The sequence below is a fragment of the Dermacentor albipictus genome, chromosome 2, assembly GCF_038994185.2.
Source record: "Dermacentor albipictus isolate Rhodes 1998 colony chromosome 2, USDA_Dalb.pri_finalv2, whole genome shotgun sequence".
Lineage (NCBI taxonomy): Eukaryota > Metazoa > Arthropoda > Arachnida > Ixodida > Ixodidae > Dermacentor > Dermacentor albipictus.
The window spans coordinates 115,151,755-115,166,689 of NC_091822.1; the positions used below are offsets into that span (position 1 = coordinate 115,151,755).

The 14,935-nt window shown below is 42.7% G+C and overlaps 1 protein-coding gene, 1 long non-coding RNA gene and 1 pseudogene across 3 annotated transcripts in view; 1 reads left to right on the forward strand and 2 right to left on the reverse strand.

Moving 5' to 3' along the window:
- Nucleotides 1–14,935, reverse strand: part of LOC135910952 (cuticle protein 12.5-like) — an 81,600-nt gene that overhangs the window by 60,627 nt on the left and 6,038 nt on the right. Inside the window, exon 1 of one of the 2 annotated variants that reach the window (XM_065443023.2) lies at nt 12,730–12,775. The exons of the other annotated variant lie outside the window; for it this stretch is intronic. The gene's annotated coding sequence lies outside the window, so the exon portion shown is untranslated. Of the gene's footprint in view, nt 1–12,729; nt 12,776–14,935 lie in introns of those variants that run through there. 2 annotated transcript variants of the gene reach the window in all.
- LOC135911004 (U2 spliceosomal RNA) lies at nt 131–309 on the forward strand (annotated as a pseudogene).
- LOC135910950 (uncharacterized) lies at nt 4,317–11,923 on the reverse strand. Its single transcript, XR_010567173.2, has 3 exons — nt 11,138–11,923; nt 9,494–9,630; nt 4,317–4,446 (listed from the first exon to the last, which is right to left on the reverse strand). It is a non-coding gene; the product is annotated as an uncharacterized lncRNA (long non-coding RNA).

Genomic DNA, 14,935 nt, shown 5'->3' on the forward strand with positions numbered 1-14,935 from the left:
TTCTTCGCGCCTCGCTTTCCAGACGGGAAGCATGCTTACAGTACCCCCACAACGGGAGAGCGGGAGGAAAGGAAAGGCGATACGCAAGCGCCTGGAACGCCAGCAAAGAGAGGGCGGCGAGAACTTAGCCATGGCCACGAGGGTCACAGTGTTGTGTCTGTTCTTATCAGCTTATTATCTGATACGGGTTGCATTTGGACCTAAGATATTAAACTTAGGTTTGCTAGTTGGCGGAGTGCTGAAAGCCTGCTTCACTTCAGCCGCAGGTCGAGCCAATATTGCACTGCCTTCGGGAACTGCGAACGTATGGGGAAAAATTCCATGTGTACTAGACTCTTGCCCACGGACACATTTTTCATCAGAACATAGCCATATACACATTCGCTGTAGAAACAATGTTCACCCACAATTCACGCCATGCTGCTGCATGTAAAAACACACAGCTGCGCTCTTCGTCTCAAAGCGATATTGAACTGTCTTTGGCGTACTACTAAAGTCAATAGTACTAGCTCCTACGGTCGACATCAGAGACATCTCTGACGATATTGTACAGCTCACAAACCCATTCCTTCGAATACGTTAGCCGTAATCTGATTCTATAGCTCATGAGCATAATCAAGGCATCGGACTGGCAAACAAGGCAAAAGGTAAAAACAATGAGCTGTCCCGAGTATCAATTTATAAATAGGGCGCATGTACTTTTTGAAGCGAAAAGCTTTACTACGCTAGTCAATGCCGTGCTTCGCGCGAGCTGGCGTATGTCTTATTTGGCTCCGTAAGCGTGTTCGGAGCCGGCGCAGGTGGCCACTGCCGCGCGCTATGCGTCATCGTTTGACGTTCGCCGCACGCGCGTGCTTATCGCGGAGGCCGACTATATAACCACTTGCCAGAGAATAGGCGTGCGCATTCAACATGGAAGGAGAAGAGAGTGATACTACCGATACAGAGAGCTATGTTTATGGCTGTACACAATTCCCAAGACAATGTGCCCAACAATGATGCATATAGATGTTTAATAGTCCTGCATAAGTTATGGCATATATCATTCATAAGCAATTTGCATAACTACACGAGGCACACGTATAGTATAACCATAAGCTAACCAAAGCATATCCATAAGTTAAACCGTAAGCGTAACCATAGACTTATTCATAAAGCATAACCATAAGCTAAACCGTAAGCATATCCATAACTTAAACCATAAGCATATCCATAATATAAACCGTAAGCATATCCATAGGCTAAATCATAAAGCATAACTATGAGCTGAACCGTAAGCATAACCATTAGCTAATACATAAAGCATAACTATAAGCTGAACCATAAACATCACCAAACCTTTTCGCTTCGAGATATACAGGGTTAACCATAGCTAAGCCAAAGCCAATGTTTTAAATGTGTGGTTTTCCACACGAAAATGGCGATATCACAACTGATAGATAAAACCAACATGCAGGTTACTATGTTCAGTGCAATTCTTCGCACTTCGTAGCGCCATCTTTGTAAACAAGTAGATATACGGTTTGCTTATCTTTAACACTGCTTCTACGTTTATTATTTTTCACCTATCTGATAGGAATATTGCCTTTACCCCAGCACCGTTTTGCATGAGCATGACAGCGCTGTTCTATCATGCACCTGCGACAGTTATGGAGAAATCCTGCATAAAAACGGAAGTTATTACAGCTACTGTTAAGATGCTTGGTAAAACATGATAACCAGAATCCAAATGTTGTTGACTGCCTCTTTATCTGCGATAATCTAGCAAGCCTAGGAGGAGATGTAGACATTCATAATAAAAAAATTACGCATACGAAATAGTCGACGGTTACCTTCACGTAAGTAGCCTTACGCAAGCTTACGAAATTCTTTCTTTCGTAGGGCAGAAATTGTGGTCTTTCTATTCCGGTTATTCAGAGCTATTAAAATCAATTCGCCACGAGTAGTTCTCTCCCGCTCGCTGGGATAACGATCTTATATATTTCTTAATGAGGGTGCAGGTGTCTGCTACACTCTAAAAATCTTAACACCCTTAAGGGTGTAAATTACTTGTCCCATGGGTGACACCCTTTTTGGGTGTATTGCTACACCCCAGGCAACGGGATGCAAATTAACACCCCACAAAAGAAGGGGTGTTAATATGACGTCACCTCGCCTATGGGTGTAAAACAAACAAACACCCTTTCTATATGGGGTGTAACACAGACACACCCCTTTCAATATGCGTGTAGCAAGGACAACACCCTTCCAAAAGGGTGTTATCCCTGCAAGTATTTTAGCGTTCACTACAGCCATGTAGTTAATGGGCAGACTAGCTGTTGTGAACGCTGCCTAGCCTTAGCTATGGTACTACCTTGTTCAGTATGAGCCAGAATCTGTGAGGCGTCCTCATATTGCGCTTCTGGTCCGTCATGTGGTAGCATAACCTGCGACCCTTTCAGGCAAACAATTTAAGGTTTCGCCATTGCAGCAAGGCACACAGGCCATGCTTTTCGTAATCTTCCTCTGCAGTGATAGTATACTGCCGGCAGGATGCAGAGCGCAATAACAATGCGCGCTGCACTAAGGACACAGGATCTCCCGCACCTTGGTGCACCTGTACTTATAACCCCGTGGAAACGGCACACAGCCAAAAGCATGGTTACATGCATTTCAGAAATAATTAAAAACCTCCACTTTTCTTGGTCAAAAATTTTCGCAACACCAGCTCGACCAGGAGGGAAAGAGAACACAGCTCGTTGTTGTAGCTCATATTGAATGCAATAGAGCGCAAGCAATGCATGGATTGGCGACGGTAACAAGTGCAGTACTATAGAAGCATACGTTTGCCTGTCAAGAAGTTTTTTGCCGTTTAAAGCACACATGTTATACCTCTATTCATCGAAGTTGTCATTTATCTCCACGGGATGCTTCTACTAGTACTTTCACACATATGACTTAAAGGTAGCACTGAAAGCCAAAAAACAAAGTGGTTCCACGCCGAATAATGTTTCAGCATTTACGAACAAAACAGCATGTGTAGCTGTGCATGCTGCTCAATATATAAGCATGCACTATTTCCTGAAATATATGTATGCTCCATTTACTGCCAGTGACCTGCTTATACCCAATAATTTACTTTATTTTTCACCATGTGCTTGCATAGAATATTCCACAGGCATTGTAAGTTAAGCTACCAGAATAACAATCAGCTAGTCTAAGGTTATGTAATTGAACAAAATCATTGTATAAATTGTGACGAAATGGCAGAAGTATTTATTTCATTAAAGAGAAATGGTTACATAATAATGTTTGCACATTTTAAGTGTAAGAAGGAAAATAAGGAGTAAAACCATACCAATACAAAGACATAAGCACCGAATAATGGCACAGGCTTGCTCAATTAAATTTTAAGCAGAACAGTTTTTTTAATTAACCTGATTACGAACTATTACATGTTTTCATTCGAAAAGCACTGCATCTTATTATAAAGCACAAAAGTAACCGGTCACATAAGTAAGAACAAGTCTGAGTCTGTCTTTAACACAAGGATAGAAAGTTGGGTGAGTTGGTACAGTAACATGATCTTGGATTGTAGCGCGAAGTGACACGGACACAGACTAGAAGCAGAGAGGATGAGCGCTAACTCTCAACTAAATGTTTATTGAAACGAAGAACATATATATAGGTGACTGCAAAAAACCGCAGCACACCTAAATGAATATTCAATACATAGTAGTAACATGACGACGACAAACAAAAGCCATCAGCCATCAACTGCGTGGCAAATCTGAGTGCAAGCTATTCTCTTATCAAGTATACCTGTAGGCATTGCGACCAATGTGCTGCCAAGATGTATGAGGTATTAGTCATTGCAGAGTTGTAAGGACATGAAAATCCTAGGTTGATTATGTTCTTGAGGCTTTTTCCTCACTTTCCATCTTTTGAAACGTGTATACTTTACTCATGAAAACAAAAATGCTACAACTGGCGTGTGATAATCTTTGCGTCTTATTTCATAGCAGCTCACTGAAACGAGCCATGATGACAAATTCAAATGCCGTTACCTTATTAGACATTCAAATTTCTTAAACACAAACAAAACCAGATAGGCATTAGAGTGAGCATCACTTAAATACATTACACTGGTTTAAAGTTATTGTACCACTTTGTGCCAGGTAAAAATGTTAGAAACATCAAAAATGTTAAGATTCTACGGCCAACCATGAAAACTAAATAAAAAAATCATTAAGCTTTCTTAAACGGGTACAGGAGCTTTACAACTGGCCGTCTTGGTGATGGACACGCAGATAGATGAGCAGCCATCCCACTGAGACAATGTTGAGGGCTTCGCATGGAAGTCTGCGAGACACTGCAGAGTAGTTCTTGGTCCAGATGAAGGAGGTTGCTTGCATACACATCTGGGCCACCATACTGAATGCATGGTGTTACCGGAACCTTTTCCCCCTGCATTGTGGTAAAAAAGCATGGTTACGTTTATACGATATTTAATATGCAAAAAAAATGAAGTGAGGCATGCAGACAGGACACCAGAGTAGAGAAGTGAACATGAACACGAAAAACATGAAAAATTTCGTTAAATTGTTTTATTAGATAAAATTTTTATACTATGTGTCATTCATTATGAGGGTTCATAACTGCAACATATTTAATATATAAGCAGGTAGAATTATCAGCTTGGTCAGTTTGCACAAGCTCGTTTGAGGCAAGAAATCGAGTTCCACAAACACAACCTAAACATTCTTGATTGAAAAAGGAACACCTCAGATGACATGCACTCCTGTGAGTGGGAATTGCACAGTTCAAGAAAAACAAATTAAAACTCACAGACCGAAAGCGAAATAATTGATAGGTTTTAGTAGCACAAGGGCATCTTTGGCCAATGAGCGCCAAGTCTATACTGCAAAAGATAAACTTAGTGCATCTTTACAAAGCAAATATATAAAGATGACTAATGCCTCTCTGCACTGCAGTTGCTTTGCTCTAGCGTGAAGTCATTTTAATGCATGCACACGTACATACACACGCTACACCCAAGTGTAACAGCTGCAGAATTAAAATTAGGCAGCAACAAAGTCGCAACCTTTAACCATTCATCCCAAGCTGTACTAGTGACTGGAGGTAGTACCAATATCGCCAATGACGAGTCGCACTCTTTCTGCCCGATGATATGCTGCTCTTATTGTCAAAGATGAGTTACAGTCGGCATTGAGGGAAAGCTGCCCTCAAGGGCAGCTCTTATTTTTGTGTTATTTCTAACCAGAGACCAATGAAGTAATATATTTTTAGAATGAGAATGACACCGAAAAATTGAGTACGTAAAAAATTTGGTACATTCTTCCGGAATTTACTTGGGGGTTAACGGCTAAAGAGGCAATCCAGAAACTAGAACAAGTTTTGACGTGTTTGCTACCAGTCAATGCTAGAAAATATGTTGGCATTCTGTAGTTTTGTCCAACAATGCAAAAGGGATTCTTAATAACTGAGGAAATAAATGGAAAAGTATCATGAAGTATATTTCGTGAATGTAATGCAGAATCAACCAACTTCTGTTACTATATAATCTCCACTTGATTAACCTGCACTTTCTGAACTAGTTCAGGAGGTGCTGCACTTCACTACTCATTCCACCAGTTCAACGTGGCAGCAACTGCATGTTGTGATTTGTTTTACTTAGTGCAGGCTTTGTACAGGGCGAGTTCACAGCATTCCCTGCACTTGGCCAAAAGGTAGTGCATGTTTACGCAGCAGGTGTGGTGCCGCTTCTTCACGAGTGAGGTGGAGAAACAAGAGTTTCATACAATAATTACTAGAGGGAACTCTGACGTTAGTGTCCACAGGAGATCAAACAAGAACGGCTGTACCAGCATGGAAATTATGGGAAGTACATGGATTTGCCTAAACTTCGTCTGTTTGGCTTCAAACGGCTTTGTGACTTTGTAAACTAGTCATTTTCAACAATAAACTGTGTAATAAATAAATAAACATTAAAATCGTCCGACGACAGGATTCAAACACAGGAACTCTAGAACAGAAGTCTGATATTGAAACCATTAAGCCACGGAGGCATGTAACGACAAGCGAGTGCAACGCCATGATAAATTTATCGCGGGCATACCAGTGCCTAGAGACGCTTGGCGCCTTTCAATTTGGCCACGTGGACAAGCTCAATCGTTGCAATTAATAGCAATTGTGCGTGTTGGCGCCGTCTTCTGCACTTCGAAGAGTACAGACTGCGCTGAAATTTACGACAATAAGATTTATATAGCGTATAATATACGAAGCCAAAAGACGAGCACAAGCACGAATATCAGACAAATTTATGTGCTTCCCATCATTCCCATGGTGGTACGACTCCAGCACCAGAGTTCCCTCTAGTAATTACTGTAAGAAACTATGACAGAAACAGGAGTAATAAACTAAGTTTTGCTGTCCTCTAAATCTTACTGCTCATTAATTCCAAGTTTTAGTGCAGTCACATATCTAGTAGGCAATTGTGGTATTTTTCATAAACATTGCAAAGCCAACTGTGATGAATGTTCACTATGGTAAATTGTTTATGATCGAGTAGCATAGACTACCGAAGAAGTCTCTGGAAGGCAAGTTAAGTAATTTTCTTATTAGCAGCCTTTACACAGCATTCGAGCATATGACACATGCACCTCAGATATGCAGATAATATTTCCTTGACTCAGCAAGAAGCGATGCTTCATGTTCCACGAGGCTACTTCTATCAAAGTAGTATTGGAGCTCTCTAAAAACAATGCCAATGCAGATGATCCAAATATTTTTCAGGGGCAACAGTTATGCCTGAAATCATGCTAGATTAGTTTTTTTAAACACATGCTCAGACCATGTTAGAAGTGCTTCATAAAATCCTCCTATTTATTAGACTAGTCATACATCTGTACACAAACGCTACTAATTAGGTCCCATGCTATATCATCGCCTTACCAAAAACTTCACTTAGTAATACACATGCTGGGATAAGATTTGAGACCACATTGAGATACTGAACAAGGTGAATTCATTATTTTTAAAATGAAGCTCCTGTTCTTCCAAACGAGAAGAAAGGATACTGAGGGTCAAAATTTTTCTGAATCACAGCTGGAAGATGCCAGGGAAGGCACGTGGAAACTTATTTGTAATTTTCTATTTAAATGTAGAAATGATAAAGGGAAATGAAAATGGTAAAAAAAAACAACCAGGCATGGGGGGAGAACGAACCTACAGCCTTTGCATTAGGCATGCGATGCACTAACCACTGTGCCACCGAGGCAGCATTCAACCGTCCACAATGGCCCCTCAGATTGTCGACGCTCGAACACGGCCGTAGTACCACAGTGGTTAGTATATCACATGCGTAATGTGAAGGTTATGGGTCCGTTCCCCACCCACAGGTGGATATCTTTTAATTCACTTTCACTTACCCAGAATTTATCATTTCTATACTTCATATAAAAAAACTTAAAACATGTTCCTGTATGCTTTCCTTGGCCTCATTATCTGCTGGCTTCTTCCAGTTCTGTTACTTCCAACACTTATAAATATTCTAATCTGGTAAGTAAACAGTTTTGCATGATGGTGGAATGCATTATAAAACATTATTGCAGGGCCGTGTTATGTAGAATGCCTTACATTGCCCAGGCAAGGCGTATTAATGTGAATCTGAAAAAAAAACCTACTCTAAGCTGAAATGCTGAGTACTGCTGTGTGCAAGAGGGATTAACGAAAACAACTTGTTCAGAAATAAAGCCACCAAACAACGAGGAAATATGAAAACTAGATGAAAATTTGTGCAGTTGCATGTTAAAAATTTAGCACAGCAACATATGAAGATATAATGAAGGAAGCGCGAAGTTGGTTTATTTTGGACACACGAGGCAATATACTTGAAAGATGCATATGAGCTTACACGTGGAGAAATATTGTTTATGTATCAGCAGAACTACGAACAGGCCTAGAGCGCACTGATACAAGGTGTCGAGCATGTAAATCTTATCATGCCCTTAAGTCAAAGAAACATGGCTGTTTCTGATGATTCGCTAGACATGGCTGGCTCACACAACTTAGCCACTTCTATATATGGCTTGTAATTACCAGGTTGTCTGTATGACATGTGCAAGCTTTAAATATGTACAAGTGCCACGTAGCTGGACAGCACCAAGGTAATGTCGTTTGCCATGGTTTTGAGGAAGTGAAACCAATTCTTGCATTTTTTCTAATTAGGTAATTAGTTATTAACAATTATTTAACTGCTCAAATATTTTATTCAAAGCAAAAGTGTCAGTGCGAAAATTGTAGAGCATCCTGAAAAATTCCCAATCCAGCTTTCTACTGCTCAGTAGGCGCAACAAATTTTTTTTTCAAGCTTGAAAGAAGCCAGTGAACACATGCAAGAAGTGCCGTGCAACTAACCGCTCCTGCACCTGAACACCATTTGGCTCCTCCTTTCATGCTTGAAAAAAACTTTTTGAAAAGAATATTTTAGAAATTGATTAATTATTATTGACTATGCTTTAGGCAAAATGCATGAAATAGTGTGACTGCCACTTCCATTTTCGGCGACATGAATTGACTCCATCCAAATCCAACTATACATGGTGCGTGTTTTGAGCTGGTTCTGTAATTTAGGCTAGTTTTGACTAATTGAAGCTTCGCACGTACCCTAATAATGGAGTCAGCCTAAAAAGAAATTGGTACATAAACGGTCGCTGTCAGTACTCCATACTCCTCTAACTTAGTGCAAAGTGCTTGTGAGCCAAGAAGTTGGTAGTTCTAAGCGGTATTTCTCATTTTGACCTGGTGTTATAGCCCACTTACTATGATGCCATGCTGCTCAGTCATGCTGGTCCCAGCTTCAATCTAGGCCATGGCAGCTGCCCTCCAATGAGGGTAAAATGCAATAACGCTTATGCACTTAAATTCAGGTGTATATTAAAGAAGCCAGGTTCCCAAAACTTTCGGTTTTGTAATGTAAAAGCCCATAATTTAATTTTAAAATTTAAAGGTGCTTTATTAGGAGCAGGGGCATCATTTTGAGCTTTTACTGCACTGCCATGGCACCAAGAAGCTCCAAGTAAATAAAAACAATTTCTTAGACAATGTACATATCTTGCAAACATTTACAAACACTTCTCTGCATGCACTTCTGTTGCTGTTATATTTAGATCCGTATGCCAAGGCGGGTTATGATGTTAGAACATGTTTCAAACTTTTTTTTTACCGCTTTAAAGTTGGTTATTTTACATCTCACTGTGTGTCGAACGCACATTTCAGTGCATCAATTTCTTCAGAAAGCGCACTCCTCTTTATTTATTTGTGCATGTAAAAATGGTTCAGAAGAACTGCTTTCTGAAGGTCTGTATAACAAGCAAAAACAATTCTATATAGGCTGCACAAAGAGAAAGGATTGGTTTGTAAATATGTTATTTAATTCTTAAAAAAAGAGGCAGCTGTCAGTATTCTGTTCCAAAGTAAAAATTGCCCCTACCTGGCTCTGCTTCATTTTCCGATGTTGATGGTCCATTCGGGGGCACTCAACTGATAGGCTGCACTTTGGCGATGTCGGGTGTGCTGTCACCAGGCCCAAGGTCGATCGACATCCTCACCAAAAGTCGAGTCCAAACGCTATAAAAGAAATATCTCATCATTTTGCTATCAGTTTTGTCATCTTGCGTGTTTCACACACGGCCGTCAGTGAAATATTTCGTCACTTTGATACTGAAAGAAATTCAAGCATTTTCTGGCAGCCAAGCTGATGATGATGATGCGTGGTGTTTTATGGCGCAAGGGCCAGGTTTGACCAAAGAGCGCCATGACAAGTGGTAATGTTGACGATGTATTATGGAAGATGTGACTTGGCTGTGAACTGGCCTAAAAATTGTCGCTGTAAAGTGCGTAAAATCTACGTGCTATAAAATTATGGTGATGACAAATGACGAATACTATGAACATTAAAATCCATCGTGGAAGAATGATGCAAAATAGAAAATATATAGGATGGTAAAATTACTTGGAGCACTGCTGCCTCGCCAGAGCCCTTGAAACACAAGGGCCTAGAGGCATGTGCTATACGAAAGAGCTATCACAGCGGCATCCTCTGAAGAGAGGGCGGCAGCCAAGCTGAATACACAGTAAATGGAGAACATTAAAGAGCAAATGCAGTTGTCACATTAGATTGATCAAGTACAGCAGAAATGGAAAATAAATCAGTGATACTGTGTCTGTTGGCGTTGAATGCAAGAAACGTAAAAACAGGAACTTGCAGCCACGCCACTTTGAATTTCCCGCGTTTGCTACACCTCACAAGTTTGGCATCGTTCGGTACTCGGGGATAGTAACCGCTTAAAATCAAGACGAACGAGCGTCGGCATAAATTAACAGGATAATTAACCGGGCAATATTGGCGCATAAAACAACTCACGTAGCGAAGCTACTGTCTATTACCCGATGACGCATCTGCGGGCGGTGCGGTTCGGGCGAATAATTCGAAAAGGAATGAGAGTTTCACTTGTTTCACGCCTACTAAGCTAAGACAGAATTTGAGTTTCTTACCAAACTATACTGGATATTTACGCTCCGAATAAAACGCTGAAAATTTTGTTACGTCACATTGCATACGTATGAGTGAGGAAATTGCTTTTATTGTGTTCTGCCCAGAAGGCATGTAGCAGCAACCACTCTCATGCAACAAAAGCATGGAAGTGGTACTCATATGACACCGAAAACAAACATATACAGCGCCAACGTTACGCCCCTTGGAGTTGGAACTAAGTACGATCAAGCCAGTTAGTTTTCTAGCTTTCATAACGCCATGAACACGACCAAACATCGAGCGAAAATACTCTCTGCTCTCGAAAATTAATACCGCTTCCATTTATATACCTATCGCTGCCACAAGCAAAAGTCAGTGGGCTAGCTGTCCACAAGCCGCAGATTAGACTGACAGCAACATATTACGGTAACGTAAAACAATTTCCACGCTCACTCAGCAGCCGCGGTGTGCTCTAAGTGCCAAAGTTCTCGTTTGCCGCTCGAAATTCACACCATCATGACGGGCACTGCATCTTTCACATGAAATATTGCACGCTTTGCTCCGGAGCTCAATAGGAGGGCGAAACGCATTTGCACGTACCTGAAATCCGCATGCCGGAAACCCGTCGACGCTTCCGAGAACGGGGCGCACAGCCATACACCCGTACGGCGGCTTGACTTGGACGCGAGGCACTTCTATCAAACATTTCACATGCGACATGTTTCACACCGATTGCGCGAGCACCAGAAAATGACGCAGGCCGCATTGCGACGCCGAGCAGACGTGCAGCCACCGATGAGCTGTGTGCGCGGATTGCAGAGAACAAAACCATACAAAACGTTAGGCGCGAGAAGATGGCGGCTGTCGTTGCGGAGACGAAGCGGACGAAGCAATGAGGCGCGAGTGAATGTTGCCAACTGTTGCTTCCGCGTTATGCCGGCGGTGGTGGCTTTAGTGGCGTGTGTTGCGGTTGTCTAATTTTTTTTATTTCTTTTCCCCAATCAGTATAGCTAAGATCAGTTCTTTGTTTGAATTTTCAGCTGTGTCGTTTGGCATTATCTTTGTCTTTTTATGCTATTAAGCGGCCAATTATGGCCTCTCAGGTTCGCGCGCGCCAGCTTCGCGCGCAAATCTCAGAGGCCATAAGACAACTCGTTAGCAAATGCCGTTATTGTCGTTGTTAACGTTTCATCATCTTTTCTTCAACTGAGATAGAAAGGTAGTGTCCCTTTTCCCGGGGTTGGGAGGGGGGCGATCAAGACGGCATCGCTCAGCGGGGGGCGGGGGAGTAGATTGGTGATGGTTCTTATCGCGAAATTCGCGAACCCTGCGATATTTTTTTATAACGGAAGCATTTCTATACTTCCCCAACAAGAAAAACCATCCGCCCGTCAGTCCGTACCGCACGATATCTTTCAAAATAGAACCCGCAGCAGCGAGTGAATTCACCTTCGTGCTAGCTCTCGCTTCAACGCGACCGAAGCGGCGAGAACACTGCGCTCACGAATCTTTCAGCTTTTGCCGCACTATGCGCTTTTCGCAGATCACTTTCAAGATAGGTGTACGCGCGTCTGTTTTCAAAGCGAAGTAAACGGTGAGAACACAGCGCGTGAAGTTTTCAGCAGTGGGCACACTCTGTCCACAATGCAGTTCGCTTTCAAGATACGGTTCGCGCGGCCGTGCCACAAGCAGCCGCCGCCAGAGAACGGTTGATAATGGTTCGTCGCGGACGAGGAGGGCTAAAGAGCGATAACGGCTCAAAACGAACGGAACGTCACAAGCGCGCCTGGCCCCGCCACCTGCAGGACTTCGCTTGCGCCGCCGACCAGAGCAGCTCGTGTCGCCGCAGCGCTGTCGCTTATACTTGTCGGATCAAGTCTCATAACATTGATGACGACATGGACTGCGTGTCGATGAGGAAGAGTCACAATGCTTACGCACACTTAGACAAATCCGAGAGGAGTTCCTGTGTGATTTTTTTTTACCGAAAATGTACAGTAAGTGGTAGGACCAAGAGTTGACAATGCCTGTAAGAGGGGGGCCAAGCTTTTTTTTTTGTGAGAGTCTTGCCCAGCTCCCAAAGATCTGCTCAAGCTAAGACTTGCTGATGGCTGTATGTGTTTTTTTTTATTGTTGCATGCCCTCGAACCGCCACAAATCCTGCAGTGTAATGGCATTAGAGCAGTACTCACGTCCAAAGGGAAATGCAGCCGGTATTTGGGCTGCCTAAGGTTTGCTGCCCGGCGGCAGCTGCCCTCCCGTCCCCCGTTTCCGTTGACAAGTTAGGGAGGGGGGGGGGGGGGGGTCTAGAGCAATCTTACACCCCCCTGCCCACAGTGGCGTAACCAGAAAATTTTTTCGTGTCAGGGGGGGGGGGGGGGGGGGTCCCAATTGACCGTGGAGGGCGAAGGAGCGGGGCCATTGCCATAGCAGCGAAAATTTTACTGTTAGTGAGCGTTACAAGTGCCCGGCGTGCCCCACTTGGCTACGCCGCTTCTAGCCTCCCCCCCCCCTCCGCAATAGACGCAAATCGAGCTATCAGAACGTGCATGACAAGCATGCATGACATAATATGAAATGTCGAAAAAAATGAAATGGATGTCGTCACATCATCATCATCATCAGCTTATCTTGACGTCCATCGCAGGACGAAAGCTTCTCCAGTGATCTCCAATACCCCTGTCTTGTGCTAACTGGTTCCACGTGTCTTCAAGTTTCCCGATTCCATCACGTCCACATTATTCTCTGCCGTCCTCGGCTGTGCTTCCCTTCCCTTAGCACCCATTCTGCAACTCCAATAGACCAGCAGTTCTCTCCCTTACGCATTGCAATGTCTGCCCAGCACGACTTCTTCCTCTTAATGTCAACCAGAATATCAGCTATCCCCGTTTGCTCTCTAATACACATCGCTGTCTTCTAGTCTATTATCATCATGCCTAATAATTTTCATTCCATCGCTCGTTGCGCGGTCCTCAACGTCTTCCCAAGCTTCTTTGGTAACTTCCAAGTTTCGGCCCCATACGTTAGTAATGGTAGAAAGCAATGGTTAGCAGTAAGCTCCCTGGTCATGATTTAGTAAAGCCTGCCGTAAGCTCTCCAGCTAATGTTTTATTCTTGTTAAATTCCTTGATCAGAGGCCCCTGCGAGTAATTACCCTCAATAAACGTATTTCTGCGCAGGTTCTAGAGGCTGACTGCCGGCCATGACATTCGTTCTCTCGCCAGGCTGCGGAACATTACTTTTCTCTTCTGCATACTAACTCTCAATCAGACTTACACTTTCTTCGACAAGTTCCTCAAACGTTTATTGCAAATAGGCTGCAGCGTTGCTGAGTATGCCAATGTCATATACAAACCGTAAGTTGTTGAGCTATTTACCGTTAGCCTTCACTCCTAACCATTCCCAGTCTAACTGGTTGCACACCTTTAAGTATTCAGTGATAGCATTCTAAATATTTTGCCATTGATCATATGAAGCCTTTTGCAGATATCTGGCTATGCAAAGTCTGCGCGTTAGTGTCATCCGTTCGATATCAACATTCGTGGGAAACTTCATTTGTTGACCACTGTTCGGAGCCAGTGCGCTGCTGCCTAGGTGCCCCGATCTAATCATTCCAGCTACCTGATTCAAGCGCAGGTAGCGCGCGTTTCATGTATAGCCAATATCAACGCCTTAACTGGCAATGTTCATTTATCATATACTGTAAGCTTGTTCACTTACGCCCTTATAATTAGGGTGTAAATTAGAAAGACTGGGGTGTTCCAAGGGTGTTTTCTTGTTGAACGCCCTTTTCCGTTAAAAAAGGGTGTTTCAAGGGTGTTTACAAGGGTGAAAAGATGAATACACCCGCATTACACCCATAAGGGTGTGAAAATTTTTAGAGTGTATGATGCATTAACAGCTAGCGGAACCGGTAGCGTCACATGGTTTTCTCTTATATTCAGTTTTCGGCTAATTTATTCCTTAAGGCACACATGGTTACACCCAAGGCACACCCTTGTCGATACGTACGTTAAAAGCGATTTGCGATTAACGGAACGTTTTATTGGACCAGTTTTAAGTAACAATACGTGATTTTCAGTATGCTTAAATAATCCTTTGAATGCACACCTTTCCCACGGCATGCTGTGTAGCATATATCATCTTCGTTCCTATAACATTTTTTTTTAAATTCACATCGGCTGCGAGACATCATGAAGCCTTGTCGAAGCTTAACTCAGTTAACTCAATTTACTACGCATGCACTTCTACTTAGCGCATACAAATTGGTCTTTCTTTATCTTTCGGCGCTTATGAGCAGATCTTGCCACACCCTACACTTTGTATAAAACGTGATGAAAGATCGCACTGGAGTAGCAGTTCTTTCAGCAGCAGCTTCCGAACAACCATGGTAAGGCA